At 36.8% G+C, this 26224-nt stretch overlaps 1 protein-coding gene across 2 annotated transcripts in view; it reads right to left on the bottom strand.

Annotated features, from left to right (window-relative positions):
- TMEM135 (transmembrane protein 135) overlaps positions 1-26224 on the bottom strand; it is a 279242-nt gene that overhangs the window by 84159 nt on the left and 168859 nt on the right. The window lies entirely within an intron of this gene.

Raw genomic sequence — 26224 nt, 5'->3', positions numbered from 1 at the left:
CCTGACCAAAAGCTTAGTTACGCCAAGAAAGAGGATCTCCATAAAATTGTTTTAAATCAATAAAACAGATGTTGTAAAATGCATTCCAGCGTCAACAATAACAGCGTAAATTAAACACAAAAATTAATGTCCTCACATCACAGAAAAATGACAAGTGAACAATCATCAACTATTAAAGACTGACCACAAGGGAGCCACAAAAATGGTTTTACAAAATAGTGTTTGGCTATTCCCAACACAAATTCTAGTTGACCTAAGGAAAGGGTAAAAATTTTGCTATTACAAATCAAGCTTGATAGGTTTGCCATCTTGGCTTAAGATACGCATTATAAATACAAACTGAATGACTTAGAAATATATAAGCCTACCAACCCAAAAGAGGATGAGCATCATGCTCTCTGATTTCAAACCATATTTCAAAGCTATAGTAATCAAAATGGTATGGTATTGGCATAAAAAGAGACTAGAGAATGATACAGAATAAAAGGGCCCAGAAATAAACCCATGCATACATGGTTGGCTGATTTACAATAAAGGAGCCAAGAATACACAATGGGAATACAACAGTCTCTTCAATAAATGGTATTACAAAAATAGGATAGACACATGCAAAAGAATGAAGCCAGACCATACCTTACATCACACACAAAATTAACTCAAAATAGATTACAGATTTGAATGTAAGGCCTGAAACCATAAAATTCCCAGAAGAAAACATAGTTGGCAAGCTCCTAGATAGGGGTCGTGGTGATTTTTAAAAATCTGACACCAAATGCAACAAAAGCAAAAATAAAGTGAGAGGGTAAACTAAAAAGTTCTGAAAAACAAAGGTAACCATCAACAAAATGAAAAGGAAACCTACTGAACAGGAGAAAATAATTACAAATGACATAATTGATAAAGGACTAAAATCCAAAATATAAAAAGAACTCCTACAACTCAATATCAAAAGAACAAATAATCCAATTTGAAAATGGTCAGAAGATTAAATTTTTCCAGAGAAGACATATAAATGGCCTACAAGTACATGAAAATATGCTCAACATTAGGGAAATGAAAATCAAAACCATAATACAATATCATCTAACACTTGTTGGAATGGCTATCATCAAAAAGACTAGAGATAACAAGTGTTGATGGGGATATTAAGAAAAGGGAACCCCTGTATACTGTTGGTGGTAAGGTAAATTGGTACAATCACTATGGAAAACAGTATGGAGGCACCTCAAAAAAGTAAAAATAAAACTGCCATATGGTCCAGCAATTCTACGTCCGAATATTTATCCAAAGAAAATGAAAACACTAACTGGAAAAGACATATGTGAAGCACTATTTATAATACCCAAGATATGGAAACACCTCAAGTGTCCATCAATAGATGAATGGATAATTAAACTGTGGTATACACAAACACACACACACACACACACACACACACACACACAGGTGGGGGGATACTATTCAGCCATAAAAAAGAATGAAATCTTGTCATTTGCAACAACATGGAAGGACCCCGAGGGCACTATGCTTTGAGTGAAATAAGTCAGTCAGAGAAAGACAAATATCGTATGATCTCTTCCGTGTGGAACGTGAAGAAGGAGGAAGAAGGGAGAAAGAAGAAAGAAGAAGCAAGAGAGAGAGAAATTTGAGCTCACAGATACCAAGAACAGATATGTTACAGGATGCAGGGGAGTGTTGGGAGAAATGGGGCAGCTGCATTTTTTTTTTTTAGTTTAAATAAATTTAATTTTTTAAAAGGATGTGTGTGTTAATCACTTAGTCATGTCCGACTCTTTGTGACCCCATGGACTGTAGCCCGCCAGACCCCATCCATGGGATACTCCAGGCGAGAATACTGAATGGATTGCTATCTCCTTCTCCAGGGGATCTTCCTGACCCAGGGATCAAACCCAGGTCCCCTACACTGCAGGCCGATTCTTTATCATCTGAGCCAAAGGGAAGTCCATCCTTTTAAAAGGATGAGTATTAATTACTACAAAACAAATACTTACTTTTATTAATTTATTATAAAATAATATATGAAATCTTTTGTTATAAAGTATATAAAATCTAATAAACATGCACACACTCTTCTCTCCTGTCTCCTTCTTTTCCTCTCCCAATCTCTCTTGCCTTTAAAAATACCTTATCCATGATGCATAACGTTCATGTCACTGTTTTCGAAAATGTGACAAAGCATAAAGAATAGTTTTCAGTTACTGCTTAATCAATTATAAAGTCCAAGTGAGTTTGTTTACTGGCAATAATTTGCTAGCCAATGATCCAGATCAAGAAACTCAATTTTTATTTCCCTTTCCTTGAATCCCCTTGGGGCAATGCCAATCTTACCAAATGCTCAGTACTTCATTCTTTCCCTGCATAAGTCATTAGCCCCCTCATAGACTCCTTTCACAAACCACTCTGGAAATGTCCCACAAGTCCTTCCTACGCTCTCTATCTTCTCCAGAGAAAATTTCCAAAAGTCTCCTTCAAAATGTTGCTATGCTCTAACCTCATATACTAAGCCTATCTGTGCTCACATGAAACTAACAATTATCTTCATGAATAATACATTTGAAACTGGGAAAGAATATAATGTTTAAGAACTCAAGCTCTGGAATAAGGCAAATAAAGGTTTGAATCTAGTTCTGTGTGACTTTTGATGCTTTCTAATGAGGTTGATGAACTTGGAGCCTATTATACAGAGTGAAGTAAGTCAGAAAGAGAAAAATCATATATTAATGCATATATATGGCATCTAGAAAGATAGTACCGACGTCCTACTTGCAAGGTAGCAAAGGAGATGCAGACATGATGTGTTTTTTATAACTTCCCCTAAAATCTTAGATCCCTTATTTGTAAAGTGAGTATATCACCTCACTTTGAATTTTTGGGAAGATTAAATGAGACAATACTTGCAAAGTGTCAGGAATTTAGCAGATTATTTTTATTTTGTTCTGTTATTCATGAAAGTGACGTAGATATAAAAACCTCATCTAGAGACAGAGAAACCTGGAAAGGTTTTTAAAACCTTTGTTTAAAAAGCAAGCAGACTTTGACCTTATGAAATCTTCTCAAATCACCAATATTTGGAGTTCACTTTTTTTTTAATAGTTTTAAGACATGAAAATCTGTGCAAGCAGGAGGAAACATGTAAGGGATATTATTAAAGTACAACTGATCAACTCATTCAAGAAATATTCACACATACCATGCGCCAGGCACTAGTGTAGAATTTAAAACAGTATACAAAATGGACCAAGTCCTTGCCCTTGTGGAACTTATCTTCTGGTAAGGTAAGAGAAGATATCAAATTAGTGTGTCAGACAGTAATGAATTTTGAAGCAAAACAAGGTAGGATAAGGAGATAAAGGGGTAGTTTTACACAAAGTGGTCAAGGAAGCAAAGACTTGTTAGTACAGACTCTGAGGAGATGAGGAATAAACAAGGGGACTCTTATCAACAGAACCAATGGAAAATATTTTGGAATTTTATTGAGAAAGATGGTCAGTATTATGTTAAAGATGCCAAAGAAAGGACTTCATTTTTAGCAACATACAGTTTTCAAAGTTTTTTTTTTTAAATTAATCATGCTAAATCTGTTAAACACTAACTTCAACAGACTGCTTTTCCAAATAAATGCAAATTGTAGTTAAATAAAGAATATAGTCTCTATGTTTCGAATTATAGAATTTTAGAGGTAAAAGGCAGAGAAGGCAATGGCACCCCACTCCAGTACTCTTGCCTGGAAAATCCCATGGACGGAGGAGCCTGGTAGGCTGCAGTCCATGGGGTCGCGAAGAGTCAGATACGACTAAAGTGACTTAGCAGCAGCAGCAGCAGCAGAGGTAAAAAGTACTTCAATAATGTATTTTATTTTCATAGTAGGAAACTTAGATCCTTAAAAAGCCAGTGATACAGCCATGCCTACCCTGCTAGTTGTATCTTGCATTTCCTCTATTAAACAAATATTGGTCAAGTATTACTGTTTCCATTCTATACAGAAGATATTTAAAAATTATTCTAACCCTCAAAGATCTTATAGAATACTGCTCCATAGTTTAATTCTGCAGCAATTTTCCACATGTGTGGCTATTTAAAAATTTTTATAGATTTAATGAGGTATAACTGACATTTAATGTGTACGAATTTGTAATTTCTGACATAGGTACATAGCTGTAAAATCAGAATTAAGATAACGAACATATCCATCACACCCAAAATGTTTTTAATAGCATTCCCTCATTATCTCTGTAGTAAGACTCCGTAGTGATTTCACCTTTCTCATTCCCAATACTGGCAATTGTATCTTCTTGTCTTTATTAGTCTGTGAATTTATTAACTGTATTGATTTTTATCAAAAAAAGAGCTTTTGCTTAATCAATTTTGTTTTTCCTTAAACAAAATTTACTTAAATTTAATTTTTATTAATTCCTTTTTGGTTTGATTTTGTTTTCCTAGTTTCTTAAAGGTAGAAATTTAGGCCATTGGTTTAAGTTTTTGTTTGTTTTTTTTCTGATATAGATGTACAATGATATAAGTTTCCCCCTAATATCTGATGTACAAGTATCCTAATTTTAATATGCTAAAGTCCATTTTTGTTCCATTCAAAATACTTTCTAATTTTTGCTTTTGCTCCCTCTTATGATCCATGGCTTAATTCAGTTCAGTTCAGTTCAGTTGCTCAGTCATGCCCGACTCATGCAACCCCATGGACTGCAGCACACCAGGCCTCCCTGTTCATCACCAACTCCCAGAGTTTACCCAAACTCATGTCCATGACTTAATTAGAAGTATGTTATTTGATTTCCAAATACTTGGGGATTTTCAGCTATCTTTTTGTTGTTACTGACTTATTTATTCTATTAGGGTCAGAAAATACTTCATTGGACTTGATTATTCCTAGATTTATCAAAACTTACTTGGTGTCCCAGAATATGCTTTATATGTTTGGTAAATAACCTGTGTGCCTTTTAAAAGAATGTGAATTCAAATGTTGTCAGGCGAGCGTCAAGCTGCTTAACAGTGTTGTTCCAGTCTTATAAATCTTTATTGATTTATTTGTCTACTTGTTCAACAATTATTGAGAGTAAGTATCAAAATATCCTGCTATAATTATGCAGGTGTCTCCATAATCTCTCCTCACAGTTCTATCAGTTTCTCCTTGGTGTATTCTGAAGCTCTGCTATTAGGGACAAGACATTTAGAATTATGCCTACTTTATCATGATGAAATTACCTTCTTTATCTCTGGAATTCTTTGCTTTGAAATCTATTTCATCCAACAGTAATTCCAGCTTTCCTTTGGTTACCGTTAGTTTTCCACTCTTTTAATTGATTTGGTCTTTATATTCAATGCCTATAGGCATCATATTGCTGTTTCTTGCTTTTTTATCCTGTCTGAAACCTCCACCTCTTCATTTGGCATATTTAGATTGTTTACATTTAATACAATTATTGGTAAGTTCAGAACTAAATCTGTCATCTTGCTGTTTTTTCTATAGTTTCTTTTTCATGATTTTATTTATTTATTTTCAGCCCTGCTGGGTCCTGGTGACTGCAGGTGCTTTTCTCCACTCACGGTACACAGGGGCCCCCTCTGCAGTTGCAGTTGTGTGGGCCTCTCTTGTTGTGAAGCACAGGCTCTAGGTGTCCAGGCTTCAGTAGTTGCAGCTCGTGGGCTCAGAGTTGCGGCTTCCAGGCTCTGGAGCACAGGCTCAGTTGCTCTGCAGTAGGTGGGATCCTCTCAGACCAGGGATTGAACCTGGGTCTCCTGTCTTGGCAAGAAGATTCTTTACCAGCAAGCCAGCAGAAAAGCCCTCGATAGTTCCTTATGTGCTTCTTTTTTCTTCCTCTGCCTTTTTTGAATCAACTCAGTTTTTTTTTTTTTAAGACTCCATCTTCTCTCCATTGTTGGCTTGTTTGTTTAAGGCTTTATAGTAAACATCTTTAAATGGATACAGTCTCCATTCAAGTGATATTATACCACTTAACATATAAAATGGAATCCCTCAATAGTATACTTCTGTTTCTTCCCTGTCCCTAACATTTGTGCTCTTGCTGTCATCCACTATAGTTCCATATATTTTATAGAAAACATATTTTAAATCTTTTTCTTAAAAATGTATGTCTAAAAAAGTTTTTACTTTTGTTTTTAAAGTTATTTTTTCTGGGTATCAATTTCCAGGTTGATGGATCATTTTATTTCAGTAGTTGGCTCAATGAGTACTGCTTCACTGTCTTCTTAGAATTTGATTATGAGGTGTCTTAGAGTAGTCTTCTTCATGCTTCTTTTACTAGGGCTTCATTAAATTTCTTCGACCTGTGGATTTGTAGTTTTCATCAAATTTGAAAATTTTTAACCATAATTACATGAAATATATTTTCTCCCTCTCCTTTTCCTCTTTGGGAACTCTAATTATTATATAGTAGGTCACCTAAAGTTGTTCCACAACTCAGTAATTTTCTCTTTATCTTGAAAAAAAAGAAAAAAAAATCCCTTTATTCTCCATGATTCATTTTGGATCATTTCTGTTCTTCCGTCTTCAAGTTCATTAATATTTTCTTTTGTAATGTATAATATGTTATTAATGCCCCCTAGTAAATTTTACACACATAATTATTATATCATAATTAGAAATTTGATTTTATTTTTTTCCCCATTTTCCATGTCTCTAACTCTTGTGAAACTACAGAATTCACTTATAACAATGCTTTCTAATGTCATTGCCTGCCAACTGATAGCTTTTGTCAGTTTTCATTCAGTATTAATTGATTGATTGTCTCCTCATTACAGGTCAATTTTTCTTGTTTCTTACTGCATGCCTGGTAATTCTTATTGGATATCAAACATTCTGAATTTTACCTTGATGGATGTTGTATATTTTTGTATGCCCATAAATCTTCCTGAGCTTTGTTCTTGGTCACAGTTATTTGGAAACAGTCAAATCCTTTAATGACTTGCTTGTAAGATATTTTAGGAGGGAGTGGGGTAGTGCTCAACTTAGGACTAATTATTCATCACAACTGAGATAAGACCCTTATGTGTACTCTACCCAGTGCCACATGAATCTTGAGATTTTCCAGGCTGGCTGATAGGAACAGACGCTATTCCTACTGCTATTTGAATGCCAAGCACTCAATTAAGCACCTCTAATCCTTTCAGGTCATTCTTTCTTTGACCTGGGGTATCTTCCTCATGTACATGCCCTAATCAGTAACCAGCTGAATACCTTCCTCTCTCGTCTTCAGTGGAATCCATCCAGCAGTGGATACCATAACGGACAAGCAGTTAGAGACATATCCATAATTGCAAAAAGTTCTATGAGACCTGTATGGTTAGTAAATGACATTATTTCCACTGTGCATTGTGGTAATGTTATACTTAACATATTCTAACTTTAGCTGTAAAGTATGCATCTGTACACATCTATTTCTATACTTTACATTTTTATGTCTAAATTGACACACAAAATAATCATATCACAGTTTACTCTTTTGTGGAAATAATACAATATTAACTATTACACAGATTGTAAGCATTGAGTGAGATAACATACATAAAGCCTAATAGAATGACCAGTACATCAAAAATGCTCAAGAAATGGTAACTGACAAGAAATAATTTCTCTGTAATTCCCTTCTATTTCACAATAATTGTACAATATACTTAAACAGGATAAGTGCTTTTGAAATTGCTATTATCATTTTGATTTTTTTAATTCAAAAAAATAATGAAGGGCATAATACAACACAAGTGAACCTCAAAAAAACTATTTAAGTGAAGGAAGCCAGTTACAAAAGACCACATGTTGTATGACACCATTTATCTGAAATTTCAGAATAGACAAATGTCCTTACAGCAAGTAGAATTATGGATGTCTAGAGCTAGAGGAGTGAGGACTGACAGGGAGTTTACCCATGGTCTATGGCTTCTTCAGGGGTCGATGAAAATATTCCAAAATTAGACCATATGGAGACGTACACAGTTCTGTAAACATACTAAAAACACATGGGATTGACACTTTAATAAATTTTAGAGCATGCAATATATCTCAAAAACACTTAAAACTTTAAAAAAATTAATACATATACTTGAGACAAACAAAACTCAAACTGAATGACAAAAATACAATGAAAAGAAAGTTCCCTTATATTCTAGAGCTCTGGTATGCTGTCTGTATAGAATTGTGTAGGTGTGTCTGTGTATGTGTGTGTACATTTGTACAAAGATACATGCCAAATAAAGACACTCTTTTATAGTTTTTAATTTTACACACATATACACAGAGGAATGCTAAGGTTTATCTAAACAGTCTATTAATAAATAGAGTGGAGGCAATATATATTGAATACCAAAGTAAACATTGTAAACTTGCAGGCATATTTCTGGAAGTAAATCCTTAGAATTGAATTCACTGTATCAAAGACAGGTGCTGATATACTGATATTTTTAATTCTGATACACTCTCATATCAATGGTATGTCAAAGTAGCCATACCCTGACATGAACAATTTCCCTGTAGCCACAAAACTGCATTTTATCAAACTGTTTTATCCTCGCAATGTGTCAGATGAAAGAAATGATATATTGTAGTTGCATTCTTCTTATGAATGAAACTGAGCATAATAGACTTATAAATCTTTTTGTTTTTTGGTCAGTTGATTTAACTACTTTTTCGACTGTGGATCTTTTAGAAACCATTTTTATTTTTTGAAACTGAATATACTTATGTGAAAACATAGAATTAATTTCATTATTTTCTATTTGCACCAAAAATAGAGGTGGTTAAATAAAATAAAATACTGTGTAACGGAAATTTCATAATGTACTAAACCAAAAGAATATTTAAGTCGAGTGCACAAATAACATGAAAGTAAAGTTCATTCAGCTGAAAAATACTGTTTTCTCTGGAATAACTTTTCAGGAAGTGATAGATTTACAATATATGGCTTCCTGTTAGAGAGCTTACAAAACTTGCAGGGAAAAACTGTACTATGGCTGTCTTCACTATGTCACGTAGGATTATATGAAAACTATCCCTCTCAATGCTCTAACAAAGAAACAATACCATGATATATGAATATTTTATAAACTTAAAAATAACCAGTAATACACAAAATGTGACTATGACCTGGTAAAGAAGGCTGTTTTTACCATTTAAGCCTCAAAATGGTTAAAACACATATCCTGAAGTCATTTAAAGTCTACTAGCGACCTAAACAGATGGCGCGTTTAACTACTTCCTCCCACAGAAATCTTCTGCTTTTCTTTAATATCCTCAATTAAATGTTCCTTAGCCCTGCTCACTGCCTTTGCCCACTCCTGCCTGAATGTGTCCAAAGATGTTCCTTGTTGCTTGGCCTTCATTATTCACATCAAGCCTGTTTCCTCCCCATATTCACTGAGCCCCTTTCCTTCCATTACACAAATAAATACTGAAACCTCATCTCTGCTTTCTGGAAAAGAGCAATAAGTTTCTCTTTGCCTCATGTGTACTTCATTCATATTTTAGCTATGCATCCACCCTTCCTCCCGTTCAAAAAAAAGTGATCAGCTATTTATGCGTTACTAACACTTTGTGCCTGAGCAAGTCAAAAGGAGAGAGATACAGAGACGGTCTGATAAGCTCTAGACTATCAGGAGACCTCATGATCCTCAAGAGAAACAGAATAGACAAGGAACCACTAGTTGTCACCTTTGCCTATCTATTTACTACAGCGCTTGCTATACTGCCAGGGTATTAGGGCAATAAAACCACATAATACTGATTCTTGTTATCGAAGTCAGTCTAATGGAAATGTAAGCATATTAACAAATCAGCCCAATACAATATTCTATTACAGAATATTTACATTTTACCCTACAAGAGGTGCTCACTAAAACATTTAATTATATTATTATTTTAATTATTCAATATATATTTAGACAAAGCTTTTTTGGTTGTCTGTATACCTTTATGTCTCCAACGTAAGTTACTCAAAACACAAACTGCCCAAAAGCAATCGCTATTCCGTGTAATTCCATACAAGGACAGATTCTTGATATCCCATATAAGGCTTCTGATAATAAATTTAATTTCTATGTATAGCAACCATCTTTCAAAAAACTAAATAGTACTCCCATTCATATACTTTGTAAAGGTGGAACTTAAGACTCTACAAGCATTTTCAATTTTCCTAAAAACACAGACCATTACATAGCGTCTTGGGGAAGCCATTCTTATAAGATCAATGAGTGTTATCACAATTTGCAATGCATATATTTTGCTTTGAACACACAACAGATCATTATCACAGTATTAATATGCTTTTAAAAATGCATCGTCTTAAGTAATGGGATTGTTAAATAGCTATGTATTACTTTATAATTTTTAAAAATCCTTATATAATTTGAATCACATAATATATAGTGCATCTTTATAATCTGTCCCTTTGTTTTGGATTAGCAGTTTTGCTTATTGATTTTATTTTTTTTAAGTTTCCTTTCCTTGACATAACAAATACAGGAAAAGTACAAAACACTTTGGGGCCTTTAGGGCCACAAATACCAGACTACTAGTAAGAAAGAAGTCTGGGGGCTCCAGATTAAGAGTATAAACTTCATCAAATCACTTCCATTCTTTAAACCTTAATTTTTCATCCTTAAGAAACAGGGCATTCAAAGCCAGTGCACTGGGACAACCCTGAGGAATGGGATGGGGAGGGGAGGTGGAGGGGGGTTCAGGATGGGGGACACATGTACACCCGTGGCTGATTCATGTCAATGTATGGCAAAAGTAATTAGCCTCCAATTAAAATAAATCATTTTTTTTTAAAGAGAAGTTAGATTAATCTCTAGGATCACAACTCCAAAATTCTATGATTCTATGAGTCAACTTTTTTCAGTGTACAACAAAATTATTTCAAAGCAAATTGTCACTAATATATGATGAGCCAAATCTCAGAATATATGTATATACTAAGCAAAAGAGAGCATTTTCTCTGACTAAACTGAGGGTGGGAAACCACACTAGGTATGCCAGCTCGGCCCAGGCTCCTCCTTGCACTGCTCACCTTTCTTGATTTATACCTTCAAGGTCAGCAAACACAGTCTGGCAACATGTTAACCTTGACATTTTCCAGTTGTAGAAACAGTTCTGTTAGATAGAAGCAAGGAAATACGGACTGTATGATGTGCTGTCCTTTTATGGTAAATAGGTAAGCTGTATTTTGTCTTCCATAAAAGTGAAACAATTTACAGAATCTAACTATAGAACTAACTATACAACATTTCCATATGAAGTAACTATACAACCTGAATATTATAATCCTTATTACAACACAATTCTAATTTGGCTGGCAAATTAAAAAAAAAAAAGCTTTAAATTACAACTTACTATTTAAAGGATTACAGATAAAGATTAAGATATTAAAAAAAAAAGAATTTAAAAGAAAATTCAATGGTGAAGTGAAAACCACAATGTGAATTCACTCTCTAAACAAAATACTTATTGAAAGCATATTCTCTAAATTGGTACTACAAAAATCAATTCAACATTATCATCAAACACTCACAGCACTTTATTTATATCCCCATTATTATCATATAAAGGAAAAGCAATTACTGGAAGCAAAGGTTGTCTAAAGACATATTTAAATGCTTAAAAGCTATCAAGATATTCAGCTACTTCTTTTCTTTTCCATACCCATTTCTCTAGTTTACAGTCAATTAGTTGGTTATTAAAAGTCATTAAAAAAGCAAATCAAAGCAAACAAGAAAGGAAATGTGAAAAGGAAGCATACAGAGCCAAAAAGAAACCATAAGTGTGTTTACAGTTAAAGGTAAATTATAAAAATAAATAATAAAGAACCAGAGAACAGAGAGAGAGAGGAAAGTAGAAGAGTAAACCAGACAGTGAACTGCTACTGACTAACAATGCCAGGCACTGTGTATTTTTAAAATATTACCTCTAATCTTAATAATAGCTCTTCAAGTAGGTGTTCGGTTTTTTGTTGTTGTTTTGGGGGGTAGGAATTGGAGGATAATTGCTTTACAACATTGCGTTGGTTTCTGCCATAGGACAACATGAATCAGCTGTAGGTATGCATACATCCCCTCCCTCTTGAACCTCCCTCCCAGTCCCCCCACACCACCTCACTTCTCTAGGTTGTCAGAGCACCAGGGCACCAGGCTGAGCTCCAAATTAGGTTTTTAATCATTCCCATTTTAAAGATGAGGCAACTACTCACTTAAAATCACAAAATATTTAAGTGGCTGAACTAAGACTCAGAGCTAGGACTGTCTGATTTCAGATTCAAGGCTTTTAATTATATCCCTCTGCCTCTAGAAAAAACTTTATTAATGGTGATCAGGTAGCTACTGTTTCCAAGGTAGGGATAATCCCTATAATGCTTTCTATATGTAATATATATTCACATATTTTTTAATAAATGTCTGTCCTTTAAGAAAGGGGGTTGAGGGGAAACCTTTCAGAGTTCAGCATAATAATTAAAATAATAGTGCAAAAATAACATCAATTACTGATGTTACTGAATGCTCCCTATATGTCACATGCTGCATTCTGTGCTTGACATACACCACTTTATATAATCCTCAAAATAGCCTTGTAATGTAGGGGTTATTATCCCCACTTCAGAGAAGAGCCTTAGGGAGACAGACAATACTGGGATTAAGCCAGATTTGGCAACCAGGTTAGGACTTCCCTGGTGGCTCAGAGGTTAAAGCATCTGCCTCCAATGCGGGAGACCTGGGTTCGATCCCTGGGTCGGGAAGATCCCCTGGAGAAGGAAAGGGCAAGCCACTCCAGTATTCTTGCCTGGAGAATCCCATGGACGGAGGAGCCTGGTAGGCTACAGTCCATGGGGTCGCAAAGAGTCGGACACGACTGAGCGACTTCCCTTCCCTTCCTTTGATTGCATGGTCATGGATTTCTCTCAAAAACTTCTTTGAAAACTCCCATTAGAGAATTACGGCTTCTATAAATTTCATTCAGCTTACTTATAATAAAACACTCAGCTAAGATATAGTCTTTGAAGAGCAAATCAAAACTACAGTGAGGTATCACCTCACATAAATCATTTAAAAGTCTACAAACAAAAAATGCCAGAGAAGGTGTGGAGGAAAAGGAATTCCTATGGTGTTGGGTGTTGGTGGAAATGTAAATGGGTGCAGTGGCTATGGAAAATAGCATGGGGGTTCCTTAAAGAACTAAAAACAAAGTTGCCATGTGATCTGGCAATCCCATTCCTGGGAATATATCCAGAGAACACTATGATTTGAAAAATTACATGTACCCCAATGTTCACTGCAGCACTATTTACAAAAGCCAGGACATAGAAGCAAACTAAATGTCCATCAACAGAGGAATGGATAAACATGTGGTTCACACATACACATACACACACACACACACACACACACACACACACACACACAGAGGAATATTCAGTTCAGTTCAGTTCAGTTCAGTTGCTCAGTCGTGTCCGACTCTCTGCGACCCCATGAATTGCAGCACGCCAGGCCTCTCTGTCCATCACCAACTCCCGGAGTCTACCCAAACCCATGTTCATCGAGTCGGTGATGCCATCCAACCATCTCATCCTCTGTCGTACCCTTCTCCTCCCGCCCCCAATCCTACCCAGCATTAGGGTCTTTTCCAATGAGTCAACCCTTCGCATGAGGTGGCCAAAGTATTGGAGCTTCAGCTTCAACATCAGACCTTCCAATGAACACCCAGGATTGATCTCCTTTAGGATGGATTGATTGGATCTCCTTGCAGTCCAAGAGACTCTCAAGAGTCTTCTCCAACACCACAGTTCAAAAGCATCAATTCTGCAGCGCTCAGCTTTCTTCACCGTCCAACTCTCACATCCATACATGACCACTGGAAAAACCATAGCCTTGACTAGACGGCCTTTGTTGGCAAAGTAATGTCTCTGCTTTTAAATATGCTATCTAGGTTGGCCATAACCTTCCTTCCAAGGAGTAAGCGTCTTTTAATTTCATGGCTGCAGTCACCATCAGCAGTGATTCTGGAGCCCAAAAAAGTAAAGTCTGACACTGTTTCCACTGTTTCCCCATCTATTTCCCATGGAGTGATGGGACCAGATGCCATGATCTTAGTTTTCTGAACGTTGAGCTTTAAGCCAACTTTTTCACTCTCCTCCTTCACCTTCATCAAGAGGCTCTTTAGTTCTTCTTCACTTTCTGCCATAAGGGTAGTGTCATCCGCATATCTGAGGTTATTGATATTTCTCCCGGCAATCTTGATTCCAGCTTGTGTTTCTTCCAGCCCAGCGTTTCTCATGATGTACTCTGCATATAAGGCAATGCCAAAGAATGCTCAAACTACCGCACAATTGCACTCATCTCACACGCTAGTAAAGTAATGCTCAAAATTCTCCAAGCCAGGCTTCAGCAATACGTGAACCGTGAACTTCCAGATGTTCAAGCTGGTTTTAGAAAAGGCAGAGGAACCAGAGATCAAATTGCCAATATCCGCTGGATCATCGAAAAAGCAAGAGAGTTCCAGAAAAACATCTATTTCTGCTTTATTGACTATGCCAAAGCCTTTGACTGTGTGGATCACAATAAACTGTGCAAAATTCTGAAAGAGATGGGAATACCAGACCATCTCACCTGTCTCTTGAGAAACCTGTATGCAGGTCAGGAAGCAACAGTTAGAACTGGACATGGAACAACAGACTGGTTCCAAATAGGCAAAGGAGTACGTCAAGGCTGTATATTGTCACCCTGCTTATTTAACTTATATGCAGAGTACATCATGAGAGGAATATTACTCAGCTATTAAAAAGAAGGAAATAATGCCACCTGCAGCAACATGGATAGAAGTACAAACTGTCATACTGAGTGAAGTAAATAAATAAGTCAAACAGAGAAGGAGAAATATCATGGGACATCCCTTATATGTGGAATCTAAAAAGAAATGATACAAATGAATTTAAAAAACAGAAAGAAAGACTCATAGACTTAGAGAAGGAACTTACGGTTGCAGTGGGGGGAAGGATGGAGGGTAGGGATAGTTAGGGAGTTTGGGATGAACATATTCATACTGCTATATTTAAAATGGATAATCAACAAGGATCTACTCTATAGCACATGGAACTCTGCTGAATGTTATATGGCAGCCTGGATGGGTGGGAGTTGGGGTAGAATGGATATATGTATATGTATGGCAGACTCCCTTAGCTGTTCACATGAAACTATCACAACATGGTTAATCGCCTATACCCCAGTACAAAATAAAAAGCTTTTTTAAAAAAAGATGTGACGTGTATATATATAATGGAGTACTACTCAGCCATAAAAAAGAAATAACACCATTTGCAGCAACATGGATGGACCCAGAGATTAACATATTACATGAAGTCAGAAAGAGAAAGACAAATATCATATGATATCACTATATGTGGAATCTAAATACTATACAAATGAACCTAATTACAAAACAGAAACACAATCACAGACATAGAAAACAAATTTAGGGCTATTAATGGAGAAAGGAGGTGGAGGAGGGATAAATTAGGAGTTTAGGATTAGCAAATACAAAACTACTATATTAAAATAGAAAAACAACAAAGTCTTACTGCATAGGACAGGGAATTATATTCAATATACTGTAATAAATCACAGTGGAAATATATATATATATAACATCAGTTCAGTTCAGTTCAGTTGCTCAGTTGTGTCCAACTCTTTGTGATCCCATGGACTGTAGCATGCCAGGCTTCCCTGTCCATCACCAATTCCCAGAGTTTATTCAAACTCATGTCCATCGAGTCAGTGATGCCATCCAACCATCTCATCCTCTGTGGTACCTTTCTCCTCCTGCCTTCAATCTTTCCCAGCATCAGGGTCTTTTCCAATGAGTCAGTTCTTCACATCAGGTAGCCAAAGTATTGGAGTTTCAGCTTCAGCATCAGTCCTTTCAATGAATATTCAGAACTGATAACATATGTATATGTGTAACAGAATTACTTCCCTTGCAGCACAGTCAGTAAAGAATCTGCAGCAAGGCAGGAGACCTGGGTTCAATTCCTGGGTCGGGAAGATCCCCTGGAGAAGGAAATGGCAACCCATTCCAGAATTGTTGCCTGGAGAATCCCACGGACAGAGGAGCCTGGCGGGCTACAGTCCATGTCGTTGCAGAAGTCAGACATGACTTGGCGACTAAACCACCACCACCACCATACCATAAACTAACACAACAGCTATAAATCAGTAAACAATTTAAAAATTAAAAAAAGATATAGTCTCTGTTATAGAGTGCACAACTTACATAACGAATCGATTTAAGAAAAGCAAAAATGACCAAAGAATTTCCATAATCCTCAAAACTTGTACAGAATATTTATTCTAGTAAAAAAAAAACACATTTTGAAACTAAGGAGCCTAATAGCACAATCAAAGAAACACAGTTTTTACATTTTTAAACTAAGTAACCTAAATACCACAATCAAAAACTTAAAACCTTACACATTGACACATTAGGTGAAAAGAAAAAAAAAGTTACAGGAGCCAGTTTTCTAATATGTTTACGTAACCATGTAAGGGACCATACTTCATACTAATGCTGCCAAACATCTTACTTTTTCAATTCAGAAAACAATACAAAAAAAACTCACATGTCATTCAGCACACAGAGGATGGAGAAAGGTTTTATATGGACTCAGAACAAAGTTAAAGCTGAAAAAGACTATGCCTTCGAGCAGGACAAAGTAGATGGGTTGCCTAAGTGAAACCTCATTATTATAAGTAGACAATTTGTAGTAAGTTAGTTACTTCCATACAAAGGGTGGCATTCCCATTAACCTCAAATAAGAACCAGGCTTAGGGTGACATTATGTTTTTCCCTGAGAGACATAACAAAAATAAATAGGAGCTTCCAGATTACTTCACAGAGGTCACAGCAGGGCCACCTACAAATGGCACATGGCAGTAAAGCAATTCAGAATTTTGCCATTTGATGAAGGTAAGAAAGACCATTAGAGTGAGGGTGATTGTAATCCTAACTAAGGTGGCCACCAGACAGCACTCACTCACTGCTTCCCTAAAGCACACTGTGCTGTGGGTAAAAGCCAACAGCTGCCCTCCAGCTGAGTCCCACATGTCTGTGGTGTCCACCGAGAACCAACTCAACCCCGAGGCACAATTTGCAACTAAACGGTCATCAGCAATAAACAAAAGGATGTATATGATCTCTTTACTGTTGTTTTAAACACAGCATGTGTACTGATGTGCATTCACTCATGTATTGATGTGATGGAATGCGCCTTAGTTTTCCAAGTGGTGTGCCCTATGCCCACACTCAAGTCATCTGCCGGTGATTTGAGCACATGCTCACTCTGGAATTCGTTTGAGAAAATCCTGCCCTGATTAGGCATGGCTTTGCTCTTATCTGCCTTGGTTCTCACTGTTTCTATCCAGCTGCATATTCCTCTCTGCATACTCAGTTCTCACCAACTACCATTTTTTCATGCATGAAATGTCCAAAACCACACTTTCTTTCTAATGAGCATTTAAAAAGTCTTCAAGCACAATGAAAGTGGGCATTAAAAAAAAAGAAGTGGGGAGAGTGCATGAATTCTAACTCAGATGAACTGCGGAAGACTTTACAGTCATCTCCTCCAAACTTATTTCACACACAAGATTTTTCCTTTTATGCCTCCCCAGCTTATTACATCAAGGAAACAGAATAGATCAAGGCTTCTCACTGGGTAACCTTACGAAAACTTCTGTGCTTTTTTTCCCTCCCCGATCAGCATGAAAGATTCAGTATCCAGTTTATCACTAACAGACATAGTGATGTTGAGACACATAATTTTTCAAAATACCACAAAAATATTTTAGCAGTATATACATAAGAGAAGGATAAAAGAATAAAAAAAATCACTGCTGATATTGTTTAAAATCCAAAGTCAACTTTGTTCGATATCAAATGGGTCTAGGGCAGTGAGAAGAAATTTAAGTGCTTACCAAGTTTTGTTCCAACAGTAAAAATGAATTAAGAATAAAGAGATAAAAAATCTAGTGCAACTGTAAAATCAAATTTATATCCAGTATTAGCTATTAGTTATGGATTCCAAAATGATTCAAGAGAAGCAATTTATAGACCAGAGGTTACATCTATCATGGAAAACTCTCTTCTCCTTTGTATTCTATCTAAGTGTGGTCAAGAGCTTGCAGAAAATCTGTGTACAGACAGTTTGAAGGATTCATCTGGACCATGTGACCTTAGACTCAGGCAGGCAATCTGTGTTTATCTAAAAGTCAAAATCATAATTTTAGGCACCAATATCTAGGAATGTCTGTACAAACTCTTCATCCCTTAAAAGCACATTACATTGCTAATGTCAAAATTCTGTTTGGAGGGATGGATGGATGGATGGATGGATGGATGGGGGGAGAGAGAGAAACAGGTTGGTTGACAAGCACAATTCCCCTTAAGAATCCTCTAACTAAAGGATAATATTTCATGATTTTCTAAATAAACTCAAAACAATGTACCTGGAAATCTGAATACAGTTTGTACTTGGAGAAATCTCCACCTTGTTTTCTTTCTCTCCGTCTTATTTGCCTTTTCATGATGTTGCATCTAAGAGAACTAGGAAGTTTCAGAATGAAGAATGTGATCCTCACATGGTATTTTACTTCCTCAAGTGTGTTCACAACCTGATAGTCATCTGCTTCTATAGAAATTTTCATGAAAGGAAATATAAGTTTTGTTTTTTCTTCACAATATTTTTTTCTCCAGAAAATGTCATTAAAAGGCACGGGAAGAAATGAACAAAGGTTTTCTTAAACTTTCTCACAATAGTATTCTTAATGTTCCCACAGTCTTTGTTAGTGGCAACTAGCCCAGCTGCAGAGTTTCAGCTTACTTCTCCAGTATTAAACTTTATGAATGCATCATATAGGTTCTTTTTTATTTAAAAATACCAATAACATAAATGTATACTTACTCTAGGTCATATGCAAAGCAGTTCCTTGAAAATGCAGGTTATTAGACATACAAACATATGGGACATTGATTTCATGGTTAAGAGTAAAAGAAACATTCATTTTATTCATTTGTTTAAATCATAGACTTAAGTTTTTCTTTCATCTAACTATCAGATTTTTTCAAGTGGTTTATTTTTAAAGGTATCTTACAGTTTAGAAAGTTAGAGACTTCTCAGAACAAAATTCTATCAATCACAGCATATACAAAAACCTCCCTGGCATATTTCTAAAACACCATGTCTAAATAACATTGTTGTCTCTGCCCATAAAGTTAGAGTGAGATGAACAAGCAGTGTATCAACTTAATATCATACTGGCAAGATGACTAGGAACGAAACAGAGTAGTATCCTCAAAAATAAGTCCTCACAACACCGAAAGCACTTTGAAACTGATATGACTTGGCCTTCTCAGTCTTCAAAATTTAATTAGTAACAATAAACCACACTAATTGGGGGTGGAAGCTAAAAGCTCTGAAGAGCATTCCAAAACGTAATTTTCTTAGCATATTAAATACAGGGCATGGCAAAAATGAGGCATGTGTGTATGTTAGCCAAATTTTTCACATGGAAATTCTGTCTATAACAACAAACAGTCTGATTAATATTTTAATAGGAAAGGCCCCTAAGGAAAGCAGGTGGTTCCTGGCACACACAGTCGCAGTGTCTGAATTGCTAAGCATACATTCCTTCATCTTAATCAAGCTAGCAGCCAAGGCATAGACTGGCATTTGGGGAAATAAGGTTTCATTTTTATAAAGGAACAAGGGTAAAATTACCAGGTTTTACTGAAAACTAAACATTAAAATATTACTGTGCTTCAAAATTTTCATCAGAACTAGACCTTTACATGCAGTGAGATTCACTTGAACAACAAGTAAATTTTGCAATGAAATATATACTCAGTACTTCAGAATATAGTATGAATGACTAGCAGAAAACTTTCCCCTTTTATCCATAATAACAGAGTGACGTGAATTTCTTTTAACTTTTTGTTTTGTATTGGGGTAGAGCTGATTATAAAGAATCTGCCTGCAAAGCAGGAGACCTGGGTTCAATCTTTGGGTCAGGAAGATCCCCTGGAGAAGGAAATGGCAACCCACTTCAGTATTCTTGCCTGGAGAATTCCATGGATGGAAAAATCTGACAGGCTACAGTCCATGGGGTCTCAAAGAGTCAGACACGACTGAGCGACTTACACACATAGCCGATTAACAAACAATGTTGTGGTAGTTTCAGGAGAACCGCAAAGGGACTTAGCCACACGTATATATCTATCTATTCTCCCCAAAACTCCCCTCCCATCCAGGCTGCCATACAGCATTGAGCAGAATTCCATGTGCTATACAGTGAGTCCTTGTTGGTTATCCATTTTAAATATAGCAGTGTGTACATGTCCATCCCAAACTCCACCAAGCTAAAAATCAGAGCATTTTTTTCAACTAATTTTCAATACAAAACTAGTGCCTGATTACTTCATTTCTGAATACATAAGTGATTAAAACTTACGGTTGGTTAAGAAAAGTTAAGAGATCTCTATCTTAATTAACTGTAGACCATTCTTAGTATCCAGCAGTTGAACTGCTGCCATTAATATTTTAATATACCTGAGCTGTAGCTCTAATGAGCCTCATGTCAATGCATTTATATATTTCTAATGTCTCGTTTGAATTCTTATTTAAGTAATTTTGAATAGATATTAGACAAGAATCCTACTGTCTTGCTTTAATAAAGTATTCACATGTAATCTATGTGAATGACAACTTGCAAATAGCCCTGTGAGTGGACAACTGGCCATCTTGGAAGGTTCCAGTAAATATACCATGAGTCACTGGAGAAGGAAAAAAGATTCAAGCATTATCATCAATTAAGGAAAGACCATTGGTATCAGTGGGTATACACATTTTTCAGATTACCTAGGTAACAGAGAGAAGATGTTGAGGAAACAGACCCAAGTAAGCTAAGTCTGATGAGATAAAGAATTACCAGAGACGACAGGCCCAGAAAGGTGTACAGAAGCAGACCTTACAGAAGCTGAGAGCTATGGAATTGACAATGTGATGGACATGGCAAGACACTGTTGAAAATAACTATATTCTACTTCACACATTTGCCTATAGCCAGTATTAGCTGACTTAATCACTTCAGGCCAAGACAAGTCTCAAAGATCAAATGGACCACCATTTAAGTCACTCACTCTGCCAAACCACAGAGTTTTTCACCCTGGGTACCAGTGACATTTGAGGTGGATAATTCTCTGTTGCTGGAGGCGGGGCTGAGGGAGGCTGTCCTGTGCACTGTGGATGTTCACCAGCATCTGTGGCCTTTCTCACTAGATCCACAACAGCAATCCCCCACTATAGGGAGAACAGCTGAAGAGGTCCTCAAACATGGCCAACTATCCTGCCCTCAGCTGAAACCACTGACCAAGAGGAAACCTAAAGATGCTTTATTCGGACCACTCATGCAATCCTAAGCACTTATAAAGCCCTGAAAGTGAAAAGAGTGAAAGTGAAAGTCGCTCAGTCATGTCTGACTCTTTGTGACCCCATGGACTGTAACCTGCCAGGCTCCTCTGTCCATGGAATTCTCCAGGTGAGAATACTGGAGTGGGTAGCCTGAGGACTTTCTAATCTAAGCCCTTCTCTGAGACAAGAATCCCTTTCTTTAATGACTATAAAAGATCATTGTACAGTGTTTGATTAAGAAACTTCAAGAATGAGAAACTCTCAACTTTACCAGGCCACCAAGTCCATTTTTTGAACAGTTCTAGCTGAATATTCTTCCTTACTATTGCAATGAAATCTGCCTTTCTCTAAATTATTCTCGTAATTCCTAGTTACAAAGATAATGAATTCTTCCTTTACAGAGTCAGTCCTTCCAATATAAGATGATACTCTCTGTACCTTGATTGCTTTGTAGGTAAGAACTAAAAGGGACACATGAATAATCTCAATTGATATCTTAGGTACTCAGTGGACAAGGAGTCACCCAAGTTGTCTCACAGAGGTAGAAACTCCTAGCTCCAGACAGGTCCAGAACTGAATCACATATGCATTTATAACAACATTTATAAACTCATCTGTTTTTTCAATTAAACTTTCATATCTTCAAAATTATACCTATAACTGAGGGAATAACTTTTATTTTTCTAATTATTTCCTTTTCATTTAAATAGGCAGTCAATGTCTGATAAATACTGTTTTTAATTAAAAAATAGGAAAACTCTACTCCCTCACTGGTGGACTAACTAATATGCCTCTGAAAGAGTTTTCATTTTGCTCTTTTACTATATTCACTGCCTTCATAGATATGCTAATCCTTAATTTTATATAATTTTAACTTTTGTGTAATTGATACTCTGAATTTGGAGTTGCTAAATTATACAATATGTTCTCAAAGTATTTGACAAAATCGAAGTATATAGTCTCCATTTTAGAATATATATTCTAGCAATGGCTTAAGGCAAAAATATTTTTATAAGACCTTAAGTCATTACTGTCTTAACTGTATAATTAACCTCATATATCCCAAAGCCAGCTAGCCAACAAGTCTAATTACCTAAAATGGTGGTTTTGTTTTTTAAGCCAAGAAACTCTTTGTCTAAACAAAATCAAACCCGCCAAAACTATACATAAAATAAATGAATGTAGAAATGCTGTGCTGAGGCAGTGCTCTGTCTCCCTTCCACACTACTCAGTTCCTAGGAAGCTCTGCAAACTCTGGAAATATGTGAAGAATATGTTATAAAACAATATCCTGTCACATGGCAAAGAGGGAAAAAAGCTCAGAGACTGAAATGAGATGCGACAACTACCATGCACTTGATCTGAAGAATATCTCAGGTTCTCTCTCAAAGTAAGTCTGTTTCTTAATTTACATATCATTCTATTAATAGCAACATAAGCTAAGTAGTTTTAAAGAAATTTAATAGCAAATTCAGCATAGGAGGCAAAGGAAAAAAAGAGGGGATGCTAGAGGAAGGTATAAAAATAATAATTAAATAATAATTGAAAGCAAAAGAAAAATTATAAGAATGAGACATTTACAAAGTTGGCCACAATGATTTCTCCCACCCCTGCACACAAATCCCCAAGCTATTGACTCTGCACTTCTGCTCAAGATAGTCAGATAAGAGATGGAAACTTGTTCCCCCTCTATTCCTGGCTTAGTCCTATGACTTGCTCTGACCAAGAGAATGTGGCAAAAATGACACTGTATAACTCTACTTTTACTTCTTAGAACCTTGACGCCATTACTTAAAGAAGGCCATTAGTTAAAGAACTTCTTTAAGTAATGTCTCTTCTCTCAACTTGAGAGAAGTCTTTAAGTCTCTTCTCTCAACTTGAGATGAGAGAACAGGAAAAGAGAGAAGCAAACAACTAGCTCATCTAAGGCCATGAAGCCCCAATCAAGGCAGCAGAAGACTGTAGTAGTGTAAGTGATCCCAACAGAGACTAGCAGAAAAACTGTTTGGTTAAGCCCAGACTAAGTTGCAGCTGCACAGATTCATAAGCAAATAAAACTGCTGTTTTAAAGCTACAACGTTTTGTAGTCGTTCATAACATGGCAATAGAAAACAATGTGTTGTTCATTGCTAAGATGTGTCCAATTCTTTGCAGTTCCATGGACTTTAGCACGCCAGGCTTCCCTGTTCTTCACTATCTCCTGGAATTTGCTCAAACTCATGTCCATTGAGTTGGTAATGCCATCCAACCATCTTATCCTCTGTCGCCTCTTCTCTTCCTGCTCTCAATCTCTCCCAACATCAGGGTCTTTTCTAATGAGCCAGCTCTTCGCATCAGGTGGCCAAAGTATTGGAGCTTCAGTTTCAGCATCAGTCCTTCCAATGAATATTCAGGATTTATTTCCTTTAGAATTGACTGGTTTTATCTCCTTGCTGTTCAAGGAACTCTCAAGAGTTTTCTCCAACACCAATTTGAAAACATCAATTCTTCGGCACTCAGCCTTCTTTATGGTCCAACTCTCACATCCATACATGACTACTGGAAAAACCAGTAGACGGACGTTTATCAGAGAAGTGATGTCGTTGCTTTTTAAAATGCTGCCTACGTTTCTCATAGCCTTTCTTCCATAGAGTAAGTGTCTTTTAATTTCATGGCTACAGTCAACGTCCACAGTGATTTTGGAGCCCAAGAAAATAAAATCTGTCACTGCTTCCATTTTTTCCCCCATCTATTTGCCATGAAGTGACCAGATGCCATGCTCTCAGTTTTCTGAATGTTGAGTTTTAAGCCACTCTTTTCACTCTCCTCTTTCACTTTCATCCAGAGGCTCTTTAGTTCTTCTTCGCTTTCTGCCACTAGAGTGGAATCATCCGCATATGGCAGGTTACCGATATTTCTCCTGTCAATCTCAATTCCAGCTTGTGGTTTATCCAGAAGTTAAATAAGCAGGGTGACAACGTACAGCCTGAACGCCCTTCTTTCTCAATTGTGAACCAGTCCATTGCTCCATATTCCATTCTAACTGTTGCTTCTTGGCCTGCATAAGGTTTCTCAGGAAGCAGATAAGGTGGTCTGCTATTCCCATCTCGTTAAGAATTTTCCACAGTTTGTTGTGATCCACATAGTCAAACGCTTTAGTGTAGTCAATGAAGGAAAAGTAGATGTTTCTCTGGAATTCCCTTGCTTTTTTGATGATCCAGTGGATGTTGGCAATTTGATCTCTGGTTCCTCTGCCTTTTCTAAATCCAGCTTGCACATCCAGAACTTTTAAGTTCATGTACTGCTGAAGCCCAGCTAGGATTTTGAGCATGAATCACAGCCTTGGGTAACTCAATGAAACTATAAGCCAGGTCATGCAGGACCATCCAAGTGGACGGGTCATGGTGGAGAGTTCTGACAAAATGTGGCCCACTGGAGAAGGGAATGCATATTCCAGTATTCTTGCCTTGAAAACCCCATGAACAGTAGGAAAAGGCAAAAAGATATGACACTAGAAGATTAACCCCCCAGGTTGGTAGGTGTCAAATATGCTACTGGGGAAGAGGGGAGAAATAGCTCCAGAAAGAATGAGGAGGCTGGGCCAAATAAAAAACAATCCGTAAACAAAATCAAAATTAACAGTCAACAGGAGATCATTTAGTACAGACTAAAGAGCCCTACAGCATTTGATAGGTCCTAAATATATAAATGGGCTTCCTAGTTGGCGCTAGTGGTAAAGAACCTGCCTGCCAATGCAGGAATCGTAAGAGATGAGGGTTCAATCCCTGAGTTGGGAATATCCCCCAGAGAGGGGCATGGCAACCCACGAGTACTCCAGGCAGTATTCTTGTCTGGAGAATCCCATGAACAGAGGAGCCTGGCAAGCTCCAGTCCATTGGGTCACACAGAGTCAGACACGACTGAAGCAAACTAGCACTCACACACATACGTGTAGGCAAATGTATAAATATGATATTAAAAAAGAGTTTTATAATAATAATAAGATTTCAGGGAGAAATATCACTAACCTCAGATATGCAGATGACACCACTCTTCTGGAAGAAAGGGAAGAGGAATTAAAGAGCCTCTTGATGATGGTGAAAGAGGACAGTGAAAAAGCTGGCTAAAAACTGAAATTAAAAACATTTGCTCCTTGGAAGAAAAGCAATGACAAACCTAGACAGTGCATTAAAAAGCAGAGACATTATTTTGCCTAGAAACGTCTGTATAGTCAAAGCTATGGTTTTTCCAGTAGTCATGTACGGATGTGAGAGCTGGACAATAAAAAAGGCTAAGTGCCAAAGAATTGATGCCTTTGAACTGTGGTGTTGGAGAAGACTCTTGAGAGTCCCTTGGAGATCAAGGAGATCAAACCAATCAATCCTAAAGGAAATCAACCCTGAATATTCATTGGAAGGATTGATAATGAAACTGAAGCTCCAGTACTTTGGCCCATCTGATGCGAAGAGCCGACTCATTGGAAAAGACCCTGATGCTGGGAAAGATTGAAGGCAGGAGAAGGGGACAACAGAGGATGAGATGGTTGGATAACATCACCGACTCAATCGACATGAGTTTGAGTAAACCCCTGGAGATGGTGATGGACAGGGAAGCCTGGTGTGCTGCAGTCCATGGGGTCACAAGGAGTCGTACACGACTGAGCAACTGAACAACATAAGTTTGTATTAATAATGAATTATTTAAGTTGTTTAATACATTTTAATTACAAAAGGGACACATGTGACACATTTTAAAAA

This window comes from Giraffa tippelskirchi, chromosome 10 (assembly GCF_054371585.1).
Source record: "Giraffa tippelskirchi isolate mGirTip1 chromosome 10, T2T-mGirTip1v1.2.pri, whole genome shotgun sequence".
NCBI classification, from domain to species: Eukaryota; Metazoa; Chordata; class Mammalia; order Artiodactyla; family Giraffidae; genus Giraffa; species Giraffa tippelskirchi.
This window is presented reverse-complemented; position numbering and strand designations above follow the sequence as displayed.